Genomic DNA, 19,823 nt, shown 5'->3' with positions numbered 1-19,823 from the left:
GTCTCCAGTAGAGGCTGCCTCCAATCGTCTGGGGGGCTCTTCCCACAGGTTGGGAGGGGGAGTTCTTGACCCTGCAAGGTTTGTACTAGAACAGTCAAGGCAGTCTTTCTCCATGGGGGGAAGCGGGGGTGGGGGGTGGGTACCCGCAATGCAAATGCATTATAATGAGTCTAGGGCTTACCCTGGGGCAGCTGTGGAAGAGAAGAGCGGCATGCTCAAAACCTGTGACTCTTGGTCTGTCAACCCCAGGGTCTGGGAAGTCACAGGTTCTAATGTGTAACTTATTTATCGCTATCCTTCCCTCAGGCTCATGTCTAACTAACTGCCTGCCCTGTCATTCCCCCCTCAGGGACTTGGGACTCTGAAATCTTTCAGGTCAAGGCATGAAGTTTCCTTGGCATGGTGGGGTGGGGGGTGGGGGTTCCTTCCCCTGCTCCTGTCTAGCTTCTACCTAATAGTGCTTCACTTTCGGCAGTCAGAATACAGTTCCTAATGCTAGCATTCCTTCTGTGCCTCTCCTACTACGCTCTACTGAGAATGGATTGTTGCAGTAAACTGTAACTTCTAAAATATTTTCTTATCACAGTGTTCACTTTGCCAAATATTAAATAAACCTTTGTAGAACTACGGTAGATTTGGAAGAAAAATATAGACTGAAGCTGACGTTTAACCAAGAACTATTAATCAATAATCATCATTCAGTATTTTCTGAACTAAAGTTTTTAAAGTATTCTTCCATTTGTTAAAGATAGTAAAAAAAAAAAATGCTGCCTGAAAGTGAATTTTTATTGTTATTTTTGGCTTGTTTCTCCCATATGATTCATTACCACTGATGTTTTCAATTCAAGAGAATTTTATCAAAGTTTGATTTGACAAGGCTTCCCCCCACCCCCACCAAATTTGTTTGTCTGAAACCAGTTATTTAGGAAAGTACTAACACTTTCCTCCTAATTAGAATGCTGCAGGCATGGGGTGTGCTTTATGCAAATTGATGTCTGTTACTCACATGGACATGCTGATGATATATTACATCCATAGTATCATGGCATTATTTCAAATATGTCAAATATATTACAACTCTGTGATATGTGTGTAATTATATTCTAGGTGTTATGGAAAATGTCCATAAGATTTACATATATTCTGACATATTTGGTCTAACATACCTTTAAATAAATATTTTACTGATTTGGGAAGGGTCATGTTACAAGTGCCTACGTAATTATCAAACTAATCGGGGTAGCACAATCAGTACTACTTACAACTTAAGAGCATATAAATAAGGAAAGCTCTTTTCATTTAATCGGGGGATTTATGGTTTTAAAAATTGTGTAATCACAGTTAATCCATAACATATCTACTTAAATGTATAAGTCACGCAGCATCACCTAGAGCCCCTCTCCTGAAAGAAGAAATTTAGATCAACTGTCACATACTTAATTATAAGTTCAGAGGTAATTCACTCAATTTTTACCACACACAGTTTAAAGATTTTAGCAATTTCGTACGAAGAAAGCCACATCCTATGGAACAGTGCCCAGTGTCTAGGTTAATCGCAACAGCGGCCTCTTCTGAGTGAGAAAGATTACAGAGTCATCTGGTTATAACACAGAACATTAGTGTTTTGATTCAGATGAAATGCGAGTCCAATTATACCTCTCAAAATTCAATAGTCATAAAAAAACCGATGGTGTGTAAGATGATGAGAAATAAAATTAACAAAATATATGACTATGTTCAGGTTTAAATACTGTTTAAGAAATAAATACTTAGGGTTTATTATCAAGGAAGTACCTTGGTAATACAAGAAAAGTGAGTGTTTAGGTATAAATCAAGCATTGAGGTAACTAGCACTATGGAACTCCCCTGGGTGGTACATATTTCAGCCAGGCGTCAGAACTGACCAGGAACCTGAATGAGTCAAAAGAGAACATGAAGGAAAAGGTGTTTGGTAATTTGTATATTTATAGATAGCTAAGCACACCAGTTGAAGGACATCTGGAGATCTGAAGCCTTGTTACTTCTGCTGACAAGTGACTTCTCCCACTGACTCTGTCATTTCTGGGTTGTTTAGCTCTATATCCTCAACACCTTATCTATTCTACAAATTAGTTGGTAGGTTGCTTGGGGGAAACCCCAGGATAGGAAAGTCTCACTCTTCTGACAAGCTGTATGAACCTGCCTGAGATAAGACCGATCCAAGCATCCTATTGCAGAAAGTGACATCCTTGCTTTTATTATCATGGAAATTGGGTATGTCAGTCAACAATATGAGTCAATAAACATGGCTTCTTGTAGATGGATGTTAATCTCTTCTCATGATATCACTATCTCACTGTGTTATATTTAAAATACTAGTGACAATTTCAAATTCTAATACATCAACTTAAAATTGTAGCGCCTCATTTGAAAACTGTGGGTCTTGTCTTTACTTGCATTTCAAAGAAAGCTTCAGTTTCCTGTTGTGTCAATTTGCTGCTAAATAAATGTTTTCCCTTTTTCTTCCTAACTTCAGAACTGTAGGAATATCACTCTACAAGGTGTAAAAATCCCTTATTTTATTACACAAATATTTAAGATATATTAAAACAATACACTGTAGACATGTAATTGAGGAATAATCCTGTATTTACTCCATACCATTCTTAAAGTTACTCAGTGTGCCAGGAGATTAAGTATTTCTATGTGGGGTAGAGAGAAACAATCAGTAAGTTCTGTTTTGAATTGGTATTGATCTAATTCAGAATTCGCAGCCCTTCAGCCTTGTTTTAGGCTGACATTTATCTCTCTGAGCTCTATTAGGAAAGGATTTTGTTAATCAAATTAATAGTATATATAAAGAGAAATGCTATTTCAAACTATTTAATATAATAAGTGTTTTAGAGCTCTTAAAGCACTTTTGAAGCTCACATTTGCTGTCAAATAATTGAAATGCTAATCTTAAATAGTTCTTATCTAAGCAGTAAAACAATTCCCCCAAGGGACTCTACAAAGTAAGAATTCTTCCCAAGACGTACAGTATGAACTTGGTAGTATTAAATTAAAACTGCATTTAAAAAAAAATCTTATAATTCAGGTTTCTACCAATTCAGAAATGAATTATCTTCAATTTTTAAATTAAGTCTTTATTATATTGTCAAAATTAAACTATTATGTGTACACACAGTTTTTTTTTTTTTTCTAATTTCTAGATTGATTTGACTTGATTGATTTGATCTTGGTGTTTTATAGTATTATAGTATAGGACATGATATTTATGACATTGAGCTACATTTTTTTTTTTTAGAGGGAGAGCACACATGCGTGTGAGCAGGGGAGGAAGGCAGAGGGAGAGAAAGAGAGAGAGAGAGAGAGAGAGAGAGAGAGAGAGAATCTTAAGCAAGCTCCATGCTCATTGTGGAGCCCAACATGGGGTTCAATCCCACAAGCCCAGGATCATGACCTGAGCCAAAAGCAAGAGTCAGACACTCAACCCACAGAGCCACCCAGGAGCCCCTACATTTTTTAAAAATAGAATAATCTTGTCAAAGATATCTTAGTCTTGGAAGTAATAGAATAGTAATATTCTCTTCATTTTCCCAATTGAGGATTAACTAAAACCTGTAACTATTAATTAAAAGGCAATACTAACACAGTAATAGCAACATGTCATATCCAATAGAAATCATATCATGAAAAATCATTTAAAAGTAAATTATAATATGACATTATTTTGAACAGTTTCCAATTAACTTGAGTGGCATGATTTTTATGTGTTATGAATATATATCAAAATAAACGGGAAGTTAAATATGTGATCATAGAAACACATTTGATTGAATTATGAGTGTGGGAAGATGAGGTGGAAAGTGAAGAAAGCATTTTAGATTCTAGTGGATAGTATGACAGGTCCCTTTCTAAAAAGTTATTAGAACAACAAGGGCTTGGGGCACCTGGGTGGCTCAGTCGGTTGAGCGGCCAACTTTGGCTCAGGTCATGATCTCGCGGTCCATGAGTTCGAGCCCCGCGTCGGGCTCTGTGCTGACAGCTCAGAGCCTGGAGCCTGTTTCAGATTCTGTGTCTCCCTCTCTCTGACCCTCCCCCGTTCCTGCTCTGTCTCTCTCTGTCTCAAAAATAAATAAACGTTAAAAAAAATTAAAAAAAAAAAAAGAACAAGGGCTCTATCAATCATAATCAGTGTTTGATATTATAGCTAGCATAGCGTCTCCCTCAAGAACTGATAAAAAATAAGACCATTTTACTAATAAATCCTTTGTTGCAATATATTTTTTCATGCTTATAGTTTGAAATTTATAGACTATACATACAGAATTGTACTGCGGATTCTCACAAATACATTATACATTCTTCTGGGAAAACGAGTGACTAGATGGTGTTACATATTTTCCTATAGTAGCAAAACGCCTATTTTGATTTTCTACTGCTTTTTATGCCATTAAATACTGTTTCCAAACCCCACACTTGTTAAAAGAGTATTAAATAAATAAGGTGTTTAGGCCTAGTTATTCTTTTGTATCTTAAACACATAATATTACATAAAAACATAATATAGCACAATATAACATACAGCATAATATATTTAGGTGTGTGTTTACATATTTTAATATAAGGGGAATGGGGAATCAATTTTACAAAAATCTTGTGACTTGATTAGGTCTACATGCTAACTGATGGCAGAGCTAGGACTCAATTCAAATTCTTCTGACTTCTAACTTGGTGCCTTTTCAGGGGCTTCACAGTTTCAAAACAAAACTAGACTTCTGTTAGAACTGTAAGACAGGAATTGAGCTAACACATTGAAATGGGGAGGGGGGAAAGTGATGGGAAAACAGGATAAAGTTCTTCTTACCAGAGGGGTTAATACAAATTTCTTATAAATACATGCCCTATAGATAAGATGTGAGGTAAGTCTGCAAGGAAGCAAGGTCTTGGACAAAGTCCTTGGGAAACAATATTCCAATTAAAGGTGCCAAGAATTCATAAATAGCAAAATTAAAACCACCAAATGAATAAATAACTATTGAGCAAGAGTTTATTGTGGATATAAGAACCGTTCACAAATTGGGAGCTTTCAAATTTAAAACTGGTATAACTAATGTAAAGCTCAAGTACATGACGTTACAGAATGGCTTATAAAATGAAAATGACGGAATGGTTTGACCTGTACGATGATTGATTATTACAATGGAAGTTTCCAGATGACAGAAGACTGGTTAAAAGTGATTACCTTATACCATTTTTAGAAAAATGACTTAAGTTTCTTTTATGATTAACAAAGGGGTTTATAAAAAATAACCTAAGTTAAGTTTTGCTTAGGTGCATGAAATAAGCTAGATTTAGTTTTGCTTGAGTTATTTAAATGGTTTTGTCTGCTCAGAGAATTTTTAAGTCTGGCCTTTATTTCATATTTAATTTTAACAAAGGAATCAATGTATAAAAAATAAATAGAAAAAATCTGAAAATGTAACTTAAGTTGGAGATAGAATTTGAATAAGACCATAGCATTTGGAAGCTTGAAGACAAAAGGCTGAGCTTGTAAATATATGAAAAAGATTAGAGGAATTAATTTCAGTTCCATTTATGTTAAAAACAACCTACTATGAGCCAGGTAGCCAGGCACCCTCCTGGACTTTGAGAGGCCAGAGAAGAATATGCATAGTCCTTTTTGTGAAAATAACTGACAAATTTGTTGATGATTTTAATATATTATGGTTAGAAATATGATGGAGTCAAGATGATATAACAGTCTAGAGGAGTGGAACACAACACAATTTGGGAATTTTAAAACAAGCTTCCAGAAGATGTTACCTCTGAATGTTTTGTGAATATTAGATGAGGTCAGATTATCAAGATAAAAGAAGGAACAAATGTTAAATTTAAAGATATTAAACACCAAAGATGCTGGAGGAGTCCCTTGAGGCCTCCCATGATACATCTTCCATCTCTTGCCCCAAAGATGTGATTAGGACAACAGAACTTCTTTAAATCTCCTTTCCAGTCAGCAATCCTGTGCCTTAAGTTGTGTGCTCTGAACATTCCTTCTCAATGGCTCCATATCCATGACTATGAACTCTCTCTTCCTACCTCCTATTTGCTCCATTTCTCTTTCCCCCAGTGTAATATCCTCCTGAGGCTCTGTGCTCTCTCCACTTTTTGGTGATGGTCTGATCTAAGTTAACACTGATGCAATGACTGAAGAGTAAGTGATTCATCTTGGTGATTTTGAAAGAATTTTAAACACAAAGATCTTTACAATTCACGAGAAAAGAAAAAGTATTATTGTGACCTTTTTATCAAAGAAGAAACAGAACTTCAGGGAGATAAGATGCCCATGCACATGCAGCTGATAAGTGAATGTGACATAGCAGGAGAGTGAGAGTAGAGTAATAGTTACTAGATTCTTACCTGCTGGAAACAAAACCTGAATTCTTAAATGTATAGTAGAGATGAGGGAAGACTTCACTTTTGATATATGAGAACTACTAGCCTAAAATGTCACCACGTTACCATTTATTCAGGTTGAAAGTTGGAACCAGTTTGACATGCACTTCTTAGTAGAAATCACAGGTTACTTTAGGGAAACAATTTGTTGTCTTAGTGTATCAATCTACCCTTTACTCATTATGCTCCCACTATAAGGAGCTTTTTTAGTGAATTGAGCCAACTGAATTCCTTCCTACGAAACCATCATTCCTATTTCTATACTGGTGTTCTCTCTTCCTGCTTGTTCAGATGGCAAGCTTTTTCTCACTTATCAAAGGTTATATGAGCAATGCTTCTAGTGAATTCTTCCCTAGTTGCCAATGCCTCAATTCCCCTATGATACTCTCACTTTATGAATAGCTATATTATTATTATTTTAATGGAGTCTTTAAAATACCAAGTTTTTTATTTTTGCACTTATATACATATTTTAATATAAATATCTATATTTGACTTCATTTGTTTTTCACCACCCAACTAATAATAAGTATTTCATTTACCAAGATCCAAATGTCTTGGAATTGGTAAGTCCTCAATGAATATTTTTAAAAATTTAAATAGTGATTCCTATTCATAATGAAACTTGATTCTTATTCTTTTAAATAACTAAGAGAGAATATACAGAGTATGCTAAAAACAATGCAGGTGTTCAGTTCATCCCCCTTATGTTTCTTATGTATTATACTGTGTTACAGAAATATATATATTCTTGTTAATTAATAAGTAAGATGATGAAATAAATTCAAACATGGTCATATATCAGTAGAATCTGATTTAAAATTTGACTTTGTGATGGGAAAATTTACGTTTTCTTCTCCTTCTCCTTCTCCTTCTCCTTCTCCTTCTCCTTCTCCTTCTCCTTCCTCTTCTTTGAAAGAGAGAGAGAATGTATGTGTGCATGTGCTCAGGGGAAGAAAAGAGGGAGAGGGAAGGAGAGAATTGTAAGCAGGCTCCATGACCAGCACAGAGCCCAATCCAGGGCTCGATCCCACAACCATGAGATCATGACCTGAGCTAAAATCAGGAGTCAGTCACTCAAACAACGGAGTCACCCAGGCACCCCCAAGTTTACTTACCTTCCATGAACCCTTTTTATTCTAAATATAAATTATTGTTGGTTCTTCGGATTAAGTTGATATGGTATACAAAATGTACATGACAAAAAGTAGGACAAAGTAATAACCATGCAGTAAATGATATGCATTAATAGTGTTTTACCCTGTATGTTATTTTACATGTAATTTTTCCCCCTAACTGTAAATAAGGAAACATAATGTCTCTTCATTCCTGGGTCCTTTACAACCAACAGGGATGGCTATATAATCAGTTAATTTATAATATTTAGAAAATGTAAAGTCAATACTAATATAAACAGATACAATGCTAGGAATTATGGGAGAATTCCCCATGACAACAACTAAAGGGCAGTTTTAAGGAACACAGGAGTTGTTCTTTTTTTTTCTTTTCCATCTTTAGTACATGTTTGTTTGTCCTTGGTTAAACAGTATCCAGTTTCATAATGATCATTCTCTAAATATTAATAAGTATTTTGATTAAACCATTGAACAGTGAAACCAAAAAATGAGTTTTTGTATGACAATCTGAGCAGAATGTTTGGCAAGGTAAGTAAAGGATTTGATTTAAAAATAAGCTTCATTTCATAATAAATTTTTATTCTCTATGGGCTTATATTGTACAGTGCCTTTATGTGATTGTTATTATGATAGATATACAGCAGTTTCTTTTTGAGCAACTTTTGGTAGGACATCTGGGACTAAGGTAGAAAATCCAGCAAGGAGAGTATATAGACCTTGATTCTGAGTTATTTAGGAGGTAAAAGTAAGACAGACAGTATATCCTATCTCCCAACCTTCTACATACGGACAATTAAATTAATTTCTTAACTGCAAGGTCTTCAAAGTAATTATAGTATAAGAAATAATGCAGCCAACTGATCTCCCTTTCTTATCCTCAAAAGAGCTTCTTTCTTGGCCATGGCATCTTCATTTTCCACAGATGTGGATGACAACAGTTGTGAGGGTAATGATTTAACCCAGTTTATGACTTGTTTGCTGCTGGGCTTCAGATTTCAGTTAGCATTTTCAAGGAAGGAATCAAGTGTGGCAAAGTGACCAAGCTAATACGGTGTTTGCACTAATTATGTTAGTATTATGACTATCAGTAAGCTTCAATAATTAAAGATAAATGAGGAAGAGACACCTTCTCTCCTACACTATCACTATCAGGTAACGTATTAAAGGAAAGCAAATACAAGACTGATTTTTTTAAATGAATTTAACTGTTTATTAAAAAGCAGTTGAGTTGCACACATGGGATCATGCTCACGCATGCACACACACACACACACATACACACACACACACATTCACCAGAGCCTTACAATCTCATCTAGAAGCTGCTTTTAGTCACATACTCTATCCTTATAGACACGGTTGAACATTTAACCAAAAATAATTGGGTTTTTTTGTTCGTTTAAGGCAAAAGGATGACTTTGATGGTAAAATTCAGTGAAACTATTGGAATCAAATGATAATCTCTGAATGTGAGATGGTCCTGGAGAGAAGGCATATCTTAGCTCAAGAATAATTCTCATGGATGGACTCAGTTGTATGCCTTCAGTAGCCAATAATCCCAGTAGCTGGGACATGAGTGCCTCAGTCCTGGAGGGTAATTTAGGTGGAACATGACAATATTCACTACAACCTACATTTTGCACCTCCTGAATCCACTTATATAGTATAATAAATTCAATACATTTGAGAAGGCATCTTCAGGCATTTTGGTCCGTCTCTTTTTCTGGAAAAACTTAAAACTAAAGTCAGTGGGGAAAACTACTGTCCTTTCTGCTGTAACTGGTTTTAAGATAATTATTATCTTTTTCCTCTAGTATCAAGTCCAAATTCCCCTGGATCTAATGTAGATAAGCAGAGGCATCTAAGTGGCTTATCTGGTGGAGTAGCTGGACACTCATTTTTGTGGTGCTTGATCACCAACCGCTTCTCATGCTGTGACTGTTGTACTAAGCAATTTCAATTACAATTGATTAAGGGAGTTGGGGCACCTGGGTGGCTCAGTCAGTTAAGCATCCGACTTTGGCTCAGGTCATGATCTCGTGGTTTGTGGGATTGAGCCCTCGTCTGGCTCTGCTGATGCTCAGAGCCTGGAACCTGTTTTCAGATTCTGTGTCTCCCTCTCTCTCTGCCCCTCCCCTACTCATGCTCTGTCTCTTTCTTAAAATTACACGTTAAAAAAAAATCTAAAAATTTGTTAAGGGAGTACCAGGAGATGACTCCGGAGCTCACCTGGATGAACGATGTCCTGGCAGATGTTTAACAACTAACTCTCTGGAAAGAAAGAAAATGAAAGCCCTGCTTTACAGCATTTTCCGATTGCTGTAGTGAAATATTCCAACCATGGCTGGTTTCAAGCTAGCAATATTGTGTAACTGAACAGGAATTGGGAAGAGAGGTGTAGAGCAGGCTCTGATGAACAGGTTGTAGAACCTCCACTGGCACACCACTACCTTGATGACAAGGATATTCCTCCCTGCCCTGCTGGGTGGCAGCAGCTGCACTTCCTCCTGATGATCAGTCAATCATCTGCCAGGGTGATGTCTCCTTTCCTTGCCTGATGGTCCTTTGGCACAGAGTTCGATTAATTGGGTGGCAGCCATCGTGTAAAGTTTAATTCTTGTTCTGTCCACCGATGGTGAGATTTCCCTCTTGGAAATGGAATCTTTAAATCTTCTCAGTTCAGAATGCAAGGACAAGAGGCACCACCACCATCCCCTCCCCCCAGCTGACAGTGCATCACAAGGAGTAATGGCGAGCAGGACCTCTTCCACTTCAATCCCTCAGTTACTTCCACTTCAATCCCTCTACCTTTTGGGGACACAGCACCATAAAGTTGCCATTGGTGATGGCAACAGATCCTCTCAAAGAATCATCTCCAAGCTGGCACCACAGCAGTGACTTCAAAGGCCCTTTTATTGCTCTCTCAGACTGTCAGCTTCTTAAAGATATGGCGTGTGGTAAAAGTAGATCCCATACTCATGTATGTACAAAGTTTCCTTGCTCTATAGTTGTGCTATGCAACATGCCTTGTCAGTACATGAAGTACTCCGTAAGATCTCAGATGATTGTATTGTCAGAAATGGGGGAAGGAAAGTCAAATCCATACCTAGAATGCATTAATATCAGTCAAAATGAATCACTGCCCCTTCAGTGTAGAAAGGATCTAATACAATTAACTCATTACCAAATGGCATTTGAGCTCTTTGAGAAGCTGAGTGTGTGGTTTGCTGTTAGTCTCTTGGCCCGTGTGACGTTAGACAGCAGTTCAATTAGAGAAGACTTGGTGACCAGTCCATTAGGGCTATGCATATCCTCCAGTTTTGTCCCCAAAATTGCATTCATGAACCCATGTACCAGCCTGGAGTGGTCAGTGATGGATGGTTGATGTAAAGTAGTTGAATCATTCTGTCTACTTGGCTGTTCTGTGGCTCTTGTATGATAGATGCTCTCCGGTGGTAAGAAAAAAATTTTGCACTTTGTTGAAAGAACAATTAAGTTTAGATATATTCCTGCATTAAAAAGCCAACAGTCAAGCTCTTTTTCAAACTTCAGGGCCCAAAGTACTAACAACTGGAAGCATCTCTCCAAATTAAGTGTGTCAAATAAACCTCTATTACAAATTAAGGATATTTCTGCTAGAAAATATTAAAATTATTTTTATAATCTTGTTTCTGAAATCAGTTGATTCCAAGTAAAGTTACATTCACATATTCATTAACTTTATGGTCACCCCTTTGTATATTCAGAAATTGTCTCAAAGTAGGAACAACAAAATTAAAATTGGTTTTCAAATACACTAATGTGCTTAAAAATGAAAGTAATGCTTAAGTGATGTTATTTTTTGTAGTCCTTTTATATTTTACATTATTTTGGTTGTTTAACTACAAGTTTGTGTGTTCTGGAGAATATAATTTATTTTTCAAGTCTCAAACAGTTTTTTTGTTTTTAATTATTGTTTGTTTTAGAAGGACATCAGTAGCCAGCTCAGATGCCCTCTGCCCTGTGTGACTCATGAGCAAATCCTCCTGTTTGCGGTGATCATGACCTTCTCTCCAATTTATTCTTTTCCTCTCATTAATTATTCACACTTTATTTTGTTAACAACAAAAGGTTTTCTACCTTTTAACTTTTCAGGATTTTGTTTTCCATGGAATGTTAAATATATTGTAATGGAAGCTTGACTTGGCAAATTTACTAAATCTGAATTTTTCTTTACAAAAATACCCTTGTAAATTCCAAAAAAGTGAACTCTAATATATTGGAGAATAATTAATTGTAGTATTCTACTGTTTTCTGAAGTCAGTCACTCCTTATTTACTACTCTTGAGGTTTCTCTATTGGTGAGAATAAATGTACTCAAAAGTGGGAAGATTTGCTGCAAACATTGAGTGGGTTTGAGCCCAATTTTTTCTTCCTTTGACTTATCATCTGTTGGTGCCTTTATGATGTAGGTTTCTTGATAGAATTCCTCTGGATGACCTATAGCATATGTGAAGATTTTCACATATATTATAAAACTCTCCATAAAACTGTCTCCAACACTATAAACTACATATTACTCATGTTCTGAAAATGCAAAGATGAATAGGACTATTATATAGGAAGAGTTTACTTTGGGGATCAATAGCAATGACAAAAATATAAAATGCACAACCAGTGTACTTCAAATAGCAGTTTGTATGGTTAATCAGCAACATCAAAATAGACAAATTAAATCATTGGGAATTATGACTCTATCATGTCTTGGCCATCATCAGATGCCATGATATATATGAATATATATATTCACAATTCATACATAAATATATATTCACAAATACATATATATGTGTTATATACACACACACACACACACACACACACACACACATATAATCCAAATCCCCTGTAGAGTTTTATGGTGTTTTTGATGACTGGAATAAGGAAAAATTTATCCTTTTGAAGACCACACTTGTTTGGCTATAATTAGAACTTATGTTCTTTCATGGAAGAAAGAAAGTTTTTGTCTTCCAATTGTTTGGGTACTAAAAGATAAAAAGGTTAAAAATAGTGTAGACTAGTAATGGAAAAAAAGAATAGTGTTTTAATCTAGCAAGATTCATCCTGTGGATGATTAATAAAAGGCATGTATGTCCTTAACTATTACTCCGTACCCATGCCACGAGAAACTGGTAGCATTAAAATCTTGCACTGACAACAGAAGAATCTATTGGTTATACCTAGTACAAGAACTAGAGCTTTTCATATACATTGATGTAGAGCTTTGCAGTTATAAAACAAAATTTAACCAGGTGCAACATTCTACAGACTCTTTGAAAGGACAAAAGAAGAGTATGTGGGTGGATAGAAATATCATCTTTTATGCAAATCATATTATATCCATTAGACTATTTTAAATTATAGGTAATTCTTTTAATTATTATATTTCAATTTTTTTATTTTTTTGTTTATTTTTGAGACAGAGAGAGAGAGAGAGAGAGAGAGAGCACGAACGGGGTAGGGACAGAGAGAGGGAGACACAGAAACGGAAGCAGGCTCCTGGCTCCGCACTGTCAACAGAGCCCAATGCGGCTCAAACTCATGAACCGCGAGATCATCCCCTCAGTTGAAATCGGACACTTAAACGACTGAGCCACCTAGGCACCTGTATTTCAATTAATTTTCACATACAGATTTTTTTTTTGGAATAGCATTGTTTTGCCATTTATTCATATATTTCTTCTATACTCAAAATAAACTCAAAATATAGTTATTTGGTATCTTTCATATATGCAAAACCATGAATTGTATTCTGAGAGGGCTACAAAAGTGAAAAAACTCAGTTCTGTTACTTGTAATGCTTATATGAGAGTCGAAATTAAACAACAGACTGAACTGATAGTAATACAAACCCAAACGTGATATATATTGATAGTAATACAAACCCAAACGTGATATATATTGTGAATGAAAAACCAGAGGAAGTTGAAAAGGGAGAATTACTCAAGAAGGAGGTAAATAATGAAACCGTAAGTGAAGAAAAGGGGATTTAATCTCGTCACTAAATAATGGAATTATTTTGTCCACTGTAAAGATGTTCTAAGACAAGAACACGTGAGTAAACACATGAAAATGGGAAAATGTGTTAATACCCCTACTCCTAGCAGCAGCTATGAACATCTGCTGTTCTAGAATCAGCAAGTTTCTCATAATTTGTCTGGAGTATGAGTAATGGGCAAATTAAAAAAAAAAAAAAGGTAAATCATGGTTGAACTCTGGAAACAAGAGGGTGAGATCAGTTAATACTATATTAAGGATTTATCTTTACTTAGTAAGCCTTGCACAGTTACTGAAATATTTTGAAGACCAAAAAAACTGTTCCATTACATGCCACAAATATGTATTGAAAAATCAGCATGTTGTATATTCTACTGTTCTTTTTTTTCCCTGAAGATGTATAGGGTCTAAAAGTAACCTTCTCCATAAGAAAATCTTACAATCGTAGTAATGCTAATAGATGTCACAGACAACCATAATATATGACACAAGGTAAGAAGTCTCATAAGAGAAGCACAAAGATACTCAAGTGGAAGAATCAGAAAAAGCTGTTTGAAGGATATATCTTTGAGATACATGCTTGTGGATTTTAAAAGTTGGGAGGTAGAGACGGGTGGTACATTTCAGGTCTGGATAAAAAAATCTGTAAAAACTAGCAGGGGGATAACTTTTTGGTATGACCTTAGGTGACAGTTAATGGCTCTATAGTTAGCCCGGAGGTTCCGTGCAGAGTAGGAGAAGGCAGCAAATTTGTAAATAGGGGTGTAGCCATATTGTAGATTTCTTTGGAGGGGATTTGGATTCAACTCTATTACTGTGAAACGAGAAGTCACTGATAGTTGGGCAATGACAAAACAATCTGTAATCATAAAAGTCTAATGAGCAACCAAAGAGTAAATTAGAGTTTAAAAAAATTCTCTTTGAAAATGATAAAGCTGATAATGATAATGATAATGAAAAGATAATGATAATGATAATGAAAATGATAAAACATTTGGTTAATCCAAAATGTAATTAACCAATAGAAAATAGTAATACCACTACTACTAGCAGAAGCTATGAACATCTGCTGAATTTTTTATAGAATTTATTTTATAAAAATAATGAAAAGAGAACCTGCTAGTACAAAGTTTAATCAGGATGTTATTATACAATGCCTTGGCAGGGGGTGGGGAAGGACAGTTCACACTGAAAATAAAATAATCCAAAATTGTAAAAAAGTAGTGCAAAGGACAAAATAAACTCTTGTAATGGACTGACAGATTAAAAAAAAATGGATGCAGTAATAAGGAGAATTACTACTATTGAGAATTAAATCAGTGATGGTAAGCAAAATCCTCCCAGAGTGTGGCAAAAAGGGAGACTAAAGATGAAAGCTAAGAGAACATGTGACCTCTACCTAAGGGAAGTGATGCAGCTCAACCAGTTTGAGGAGTAAACAATTGAAAAAAAAAAGGAAAACAACAGTGCTCGCTTCAGCAGCACATATACTAAAATTGGAACAATACAGAGGACATTAGCATGGCCCCTGCACAAGGATAACATGCACATTCATGAAGTGTTCCATAGTTTTCTAGAAATAGAATTGCCATATGAGTCAGTAATTCCACTCCTAGGTATTTACCCAAAGAAAATAAAAATACCAATGCAAGAAGATACAGCACTTCTTCGTTTATTGCAGCATTTACAATAGCCAAGATTTGGAAACAGCCTAAGTGTCCATCCACAGATGAATGGATAAAGAAGATGTGAAGGGCGCCTGGGTGGCTCAGTTGGTTAAGCATCCAGCTCTTGATTTCAGCTCAGGTCATGATCTCATGGCTGTAGGATGAAGCCCGAGTCTGAGCATGGAGTCCATGCTCAGCATGGAGTCTGCTTGGGATTTTCTCTCTCTCTCTCTCTCTCTCTCTCTCTCTGCTCCTCCCATTCCCTGCATGTATGTGTGCATGCTTGCTCTCTCTCTTTCAAAATAAATAAATTAATTAATTAAGTAATTTTTTAAAAAGTGCATTATCTTGATGAGGACTGAGAAATGTATAGAATTGTTGAATCATTTTATTATACACCTGAAACTAATATAACACTGTATGTTAATTATTCTTGGATAAAGGAAAAAAAAAACACAACAAAACAAAACGATCAATTGTAACAGAAGGAAAAATAAGCTTAAAGAAATTTTCCTGAGATAAAGGAGAGGCTGAAATGGGGAGGTGCGGAGGTGCGGGGAGGATTTACAAATATCCAGGCTAATTATCAACAAAATATCAAAATCTAAATGGTCATTTCAAAGGACAAGGGAGGGAAAGTAACAATTTATCCACCAACTGTGTCATCATTCAAGTTCTCTTTGGGGTGTGGAAACAAGTCAAAAAAGGATGTTTTTAAGATATGTTTATGTTTTTGACATATAAAAGGGCTTCAGAAAACATTCTTCACACAAACAGGTAAGTTCTTTGAAGACACAGACAGTATCTATCTTATTTATCACTTTATTACCAGCGATTAGTAAGGAGGCTAATAAATAATGGCTCTCTAGACTCCCTTCATTATATACTTCTGAGGTTTTCTATTGGCTACCCTGTATTCTGTGGCAATAGAGCTGACACAAAGTGAATACGTAATGTTTGGGGTGGTGATACCTCCCAGGGAGAAAACGTGGCAGGGCAACAGGGACAAGAGAATGCTGGGAGCTGGGGAAGGGTTATTTTGTAGAGAGCAGACAGGGAAAGTGAGATAGGCGAAGTGACATTTGAGAGAAATATGAAGAAAGTGAGAATTCCAACCAAGATAGATTAAATGTTCCCCTCAGCTTGACTAAATATTAGAGAGGCTTCTCCTTGCCTCTAAGCCCCTGAACTGCCTTTTCTTAGAGCATACACTTCAGAAAACTTGGAATTGTGGATCCTTTCATTGCCTCTTTGAGATGGAAATCTTAAAAAAAAAAAAAAAAGCTTCTTGCCAGTTTTAGAACCCAGACCTGTCTCAAGGACCTGGGACCCATCTCTTTGAAAGGTAATCAAGGAAAAAAAGTGCTCCTATCTCTCAGTTTCCGTGGGAGTATCCCAAGCCTCACTTTGGCAGATATCTTGCTCTGAGTTACAACACTACCTCCTATCATGAAGATAGGAGAAAGTTTACTTTTAAAGCCTCTACTTGATTTGCACATAGAAATTCTTATACTGTTATTTGGAAACCAGCGCTAAATGTAATTTCATAGTGATTCTTAAAAAATACTCTCTATTTCTTAGCGTCAGGGATGTGATATCAGGATGTGAATGTGTTTTTCTTACAAGGTTAAAACTCTGAAATAAGGCCCATAATATTAGGGGAAAAAATTCAAGGGTAGGCCCAACAAGTAAGCATTGTGTTGTTGGGGCTGTTGGACGGGTCTCTGACTTAAAGTATCTCCTCACATACCTTTACCTTAAAAAAAAAAAAAAAAAAGCAGCTGTTGAAACCCAGAGTAAATTTTCAATCTGAGTCATTCAAAGGAAACTATAGTTACGTTTGGATCCAGCTTAAAAGACTTATAGGGCAATTATTTTGAAAGAAAATGAGGGAAGCAGAAATGGTTAGAACATAAGGTGCTTTGTAGAAGACAGAGGAGGGCTTACATGGGAGATGTCTGGGCAGGAGTGTATCGAGCCTTTGGAGTAGTCGAGAGAGTGAATTAAAGGCATTGCAAGTACAAGGGGAGAGTCACTGAGAAAAACATTCAGTATTTGGTAGTGTTACAATTTTTCTGTGAAAAAAAATTAAAAACAAAAAACAAAAAAAACCCAAAACCTGACTTTCAATGTAGTACATTAAGACAGTCAACGTATTTCCATTATTTCCCTGGATTGTATTTTCTTTTTATTAACTAATTGGTTTTCTCTCATGATATGGTAGCATTCACTAAATAGTATATATTTTCAATACACGTGTGGCTGTTTTCATCCCACATAAGATGACAGATGCCTTGTTAGGACACAAACAGCTTGAAGTAGGCTTGTAGAATAATGATCTGATCTAGATTCAGTTTTGACCTCACCTACTGTGCATGTTCTTACCCTGCTTTCTGGACTGGAGCAACTGTTCTGAAAGAAACAAGAGATACCTAGCATCAGTTTGTGCTGTGGGATGGAGGAAAGCAGAAGAGACCCTTGGAGCAGATACTCTGAGGTGCAATTCACTGGGCCAATATACCCCGACCCATGTCTCTCAGCTGCTATGAGTTTTAGCTCCTAAAGGCTTCTTCTGATTGTTGTTCTCAGCAGCTAAGAACCACCTACACTGGGAACTTGTCTCCTCTGTCCCTCCCGTGACAGCCCATTGCCAATGATGGATTGCTACATGGTTGAAAAAGTCTAACTCTGTTGCCTGAAGGGGACAGAGGAGCTGTGTGGTGCTTATGGTCGAGTCTTCTCCTTGTGAGTGAGACCAAGGCTAAGACTCCATCACTTCTCATCTCTTTCTCCTTCTATAGCCTCCTCCATAACTTAAGGGTTTGTACTGAAGAGAAGCCCCTCACTCTGCACCACATTCCCTATCTCAGACCCTACTCTTGGGAATTTCACCTGAAAAGACAATTTTTCACATTGTGTGTGGACACATTGTGATAATGTTTCATCTCCTACCTGCATCAGGAGCCTCTGTGCTCTCACTCCAAGGCTTTTCTATTTCTGTTGTAGCACAAGAAACTCTGAGGCTCATGTGGCATCTATGAACTGGAGACTTGAAGGTAAAGTGGGGGGGAATTAACATGGTCTGGGGCAAATTTTGACTTATGGGAGAAAGGATGCTATAGATAAAGTATTCATCCTTCTTTCTGTCCTTCCTTTCTTCATAGAGATGAAGCCTTCATTTTACTCTTCTACATACATCCCTAAAAACAGCATCAAGAACTCAGCTTGTCAAAAATGTGATGTTTCTTCCCCAACCCTCTCGTTCTGTCATTGCTCACTGTTCATACCAGATTAAATGATAACATGTGACAAAATTTGTTTTTGGTAATTTTTGTGAGTATAAGAATCATATGTTTTTCCCACAATGGCCATGGTTCTACAGATAATAAGGGTAAAAGAAGAAAATCTGTGGAAATTTTAAAATTGAAGAGAATTGAAAGGAATTAGGATAGTTAAGAAAGTGACAGAGTGAAAGATACATATATATTCAATAAGAGAAAAGGAAGAGAAAATTGCTGTAGTTCTTATAGATGGAAACCAAATTGACATTGAACTCTGTTCAGACGCACATTAGCATGATTGAGGGCAGTTGGCTCATTAGGACTCTCTTTGGTTCAGAGATGAAGAACCTTCTGGGTAAGGACTTATTTTCCTTGAATGGAAAATAAACTTAAGTACACATATAAAGACTATGCCACCATGCTTAGCACTACACAGTACCCATCACTGAAATCATAGAACTTGCTTGAATCTTATGAAAACTGAGTAAAGATGAGAGTTCCTTTCCATTACCCACTGACCAGGAGTCTAATACTGCATTTCTCTGTGGTCTATTCAAGTGCAGCACCATAGAGAACTAATGTACATTTTCTCTGTTTGGGGGTAACAATCACAGCATGGGGAAAGAAAGAAGGTGAATTTAAAGGCTTACAGCATAGGCTGGAGATACAAGGAAGCAGGAAAAGATACAATTTTCAATACATTTTAAGGGGGGAAATGATTGCAAACATTTAAGTGACAGAAGTAACGGGCTTGGATAATGTTAATACCATCTTCGGTTTCTTTTTTTTTTCTTTTATTTTTTTAAAACAATTTTTGTAATGTTTTATTTATTTTTATGACAGAGAGAGGCAGAGCATGAGTGGGGATGGGGCAGAGAGAGAGGGAGACACAGAATCTGAAGCAGGTTCCAGGCTTCAGGCTGTCAGCACAGAGCCCGACGTGGGGCTTGAACTCACGAGCTGTGAGATCATGACCTGAGCCGAAGTTGAACGCTCAACCGACTGAGCCACCCGGGCACCCCTATAGCATCATCAGTTTCTAAGAAGATATTTACTTTTTTTTTTTTTTCTAGTTGTGTTGTTATTATTGTTGTTATTATTTTCTTATCTGTAGTGAGAATCTATCCTGTAGAGTGAGCTGAGTGCTAAGAATCTTTGGCCCACAGGAGAGGCCCGAGGTGTCCACTAAGAAACAAGAGATAGCAGAAAACAAGAGACAGGACAGGAGCAATGGAAAATGATGGATATCATGCCAAATGCAA

The 19,823-nt window shown here is 36.5% G+C and overlaps 1 non-coding gene across 1 annotated transcript; it reads left to right on the top strand.

The window, feature by feature from the left end:
- Positions 1-15,079: 15,079 nt before the first annotated feature.
- On the top strand, positions 15,080-15,186 carry LOC132684404 (U6 spliceosomal RNA). Its single transcript, XR_009612627.1, has one exon. It is a non-coding gene; the product is annotated as a U6 spliceosomal RNA (small nuclear RNA).
- The last annotated feature ends 4,637 nt before the right edge of the window (positions 15,187-19,823 follow it).

Source organism: Panthera onca, chromosome C2, assembly GCF_046562875.1.
Source record: "Panthera onca isolate mPanOnc1 chromosome C2, mPanOnc1 haplotype 2, whole genome shotgun sequence".
In the NCBI taxonomy this organism is placed as follows: domain Eukaryota; kingdom Metazoa; phylum Chordata; class Mammalia; order Carnivora; family Felidae; genus Panthera; species Panthera onca.
The sequence above is the reverse complement of the archived record's forward strand: the minus strand, read 5'-3'. Positions and strand labels throughout refer to the sequence as shown.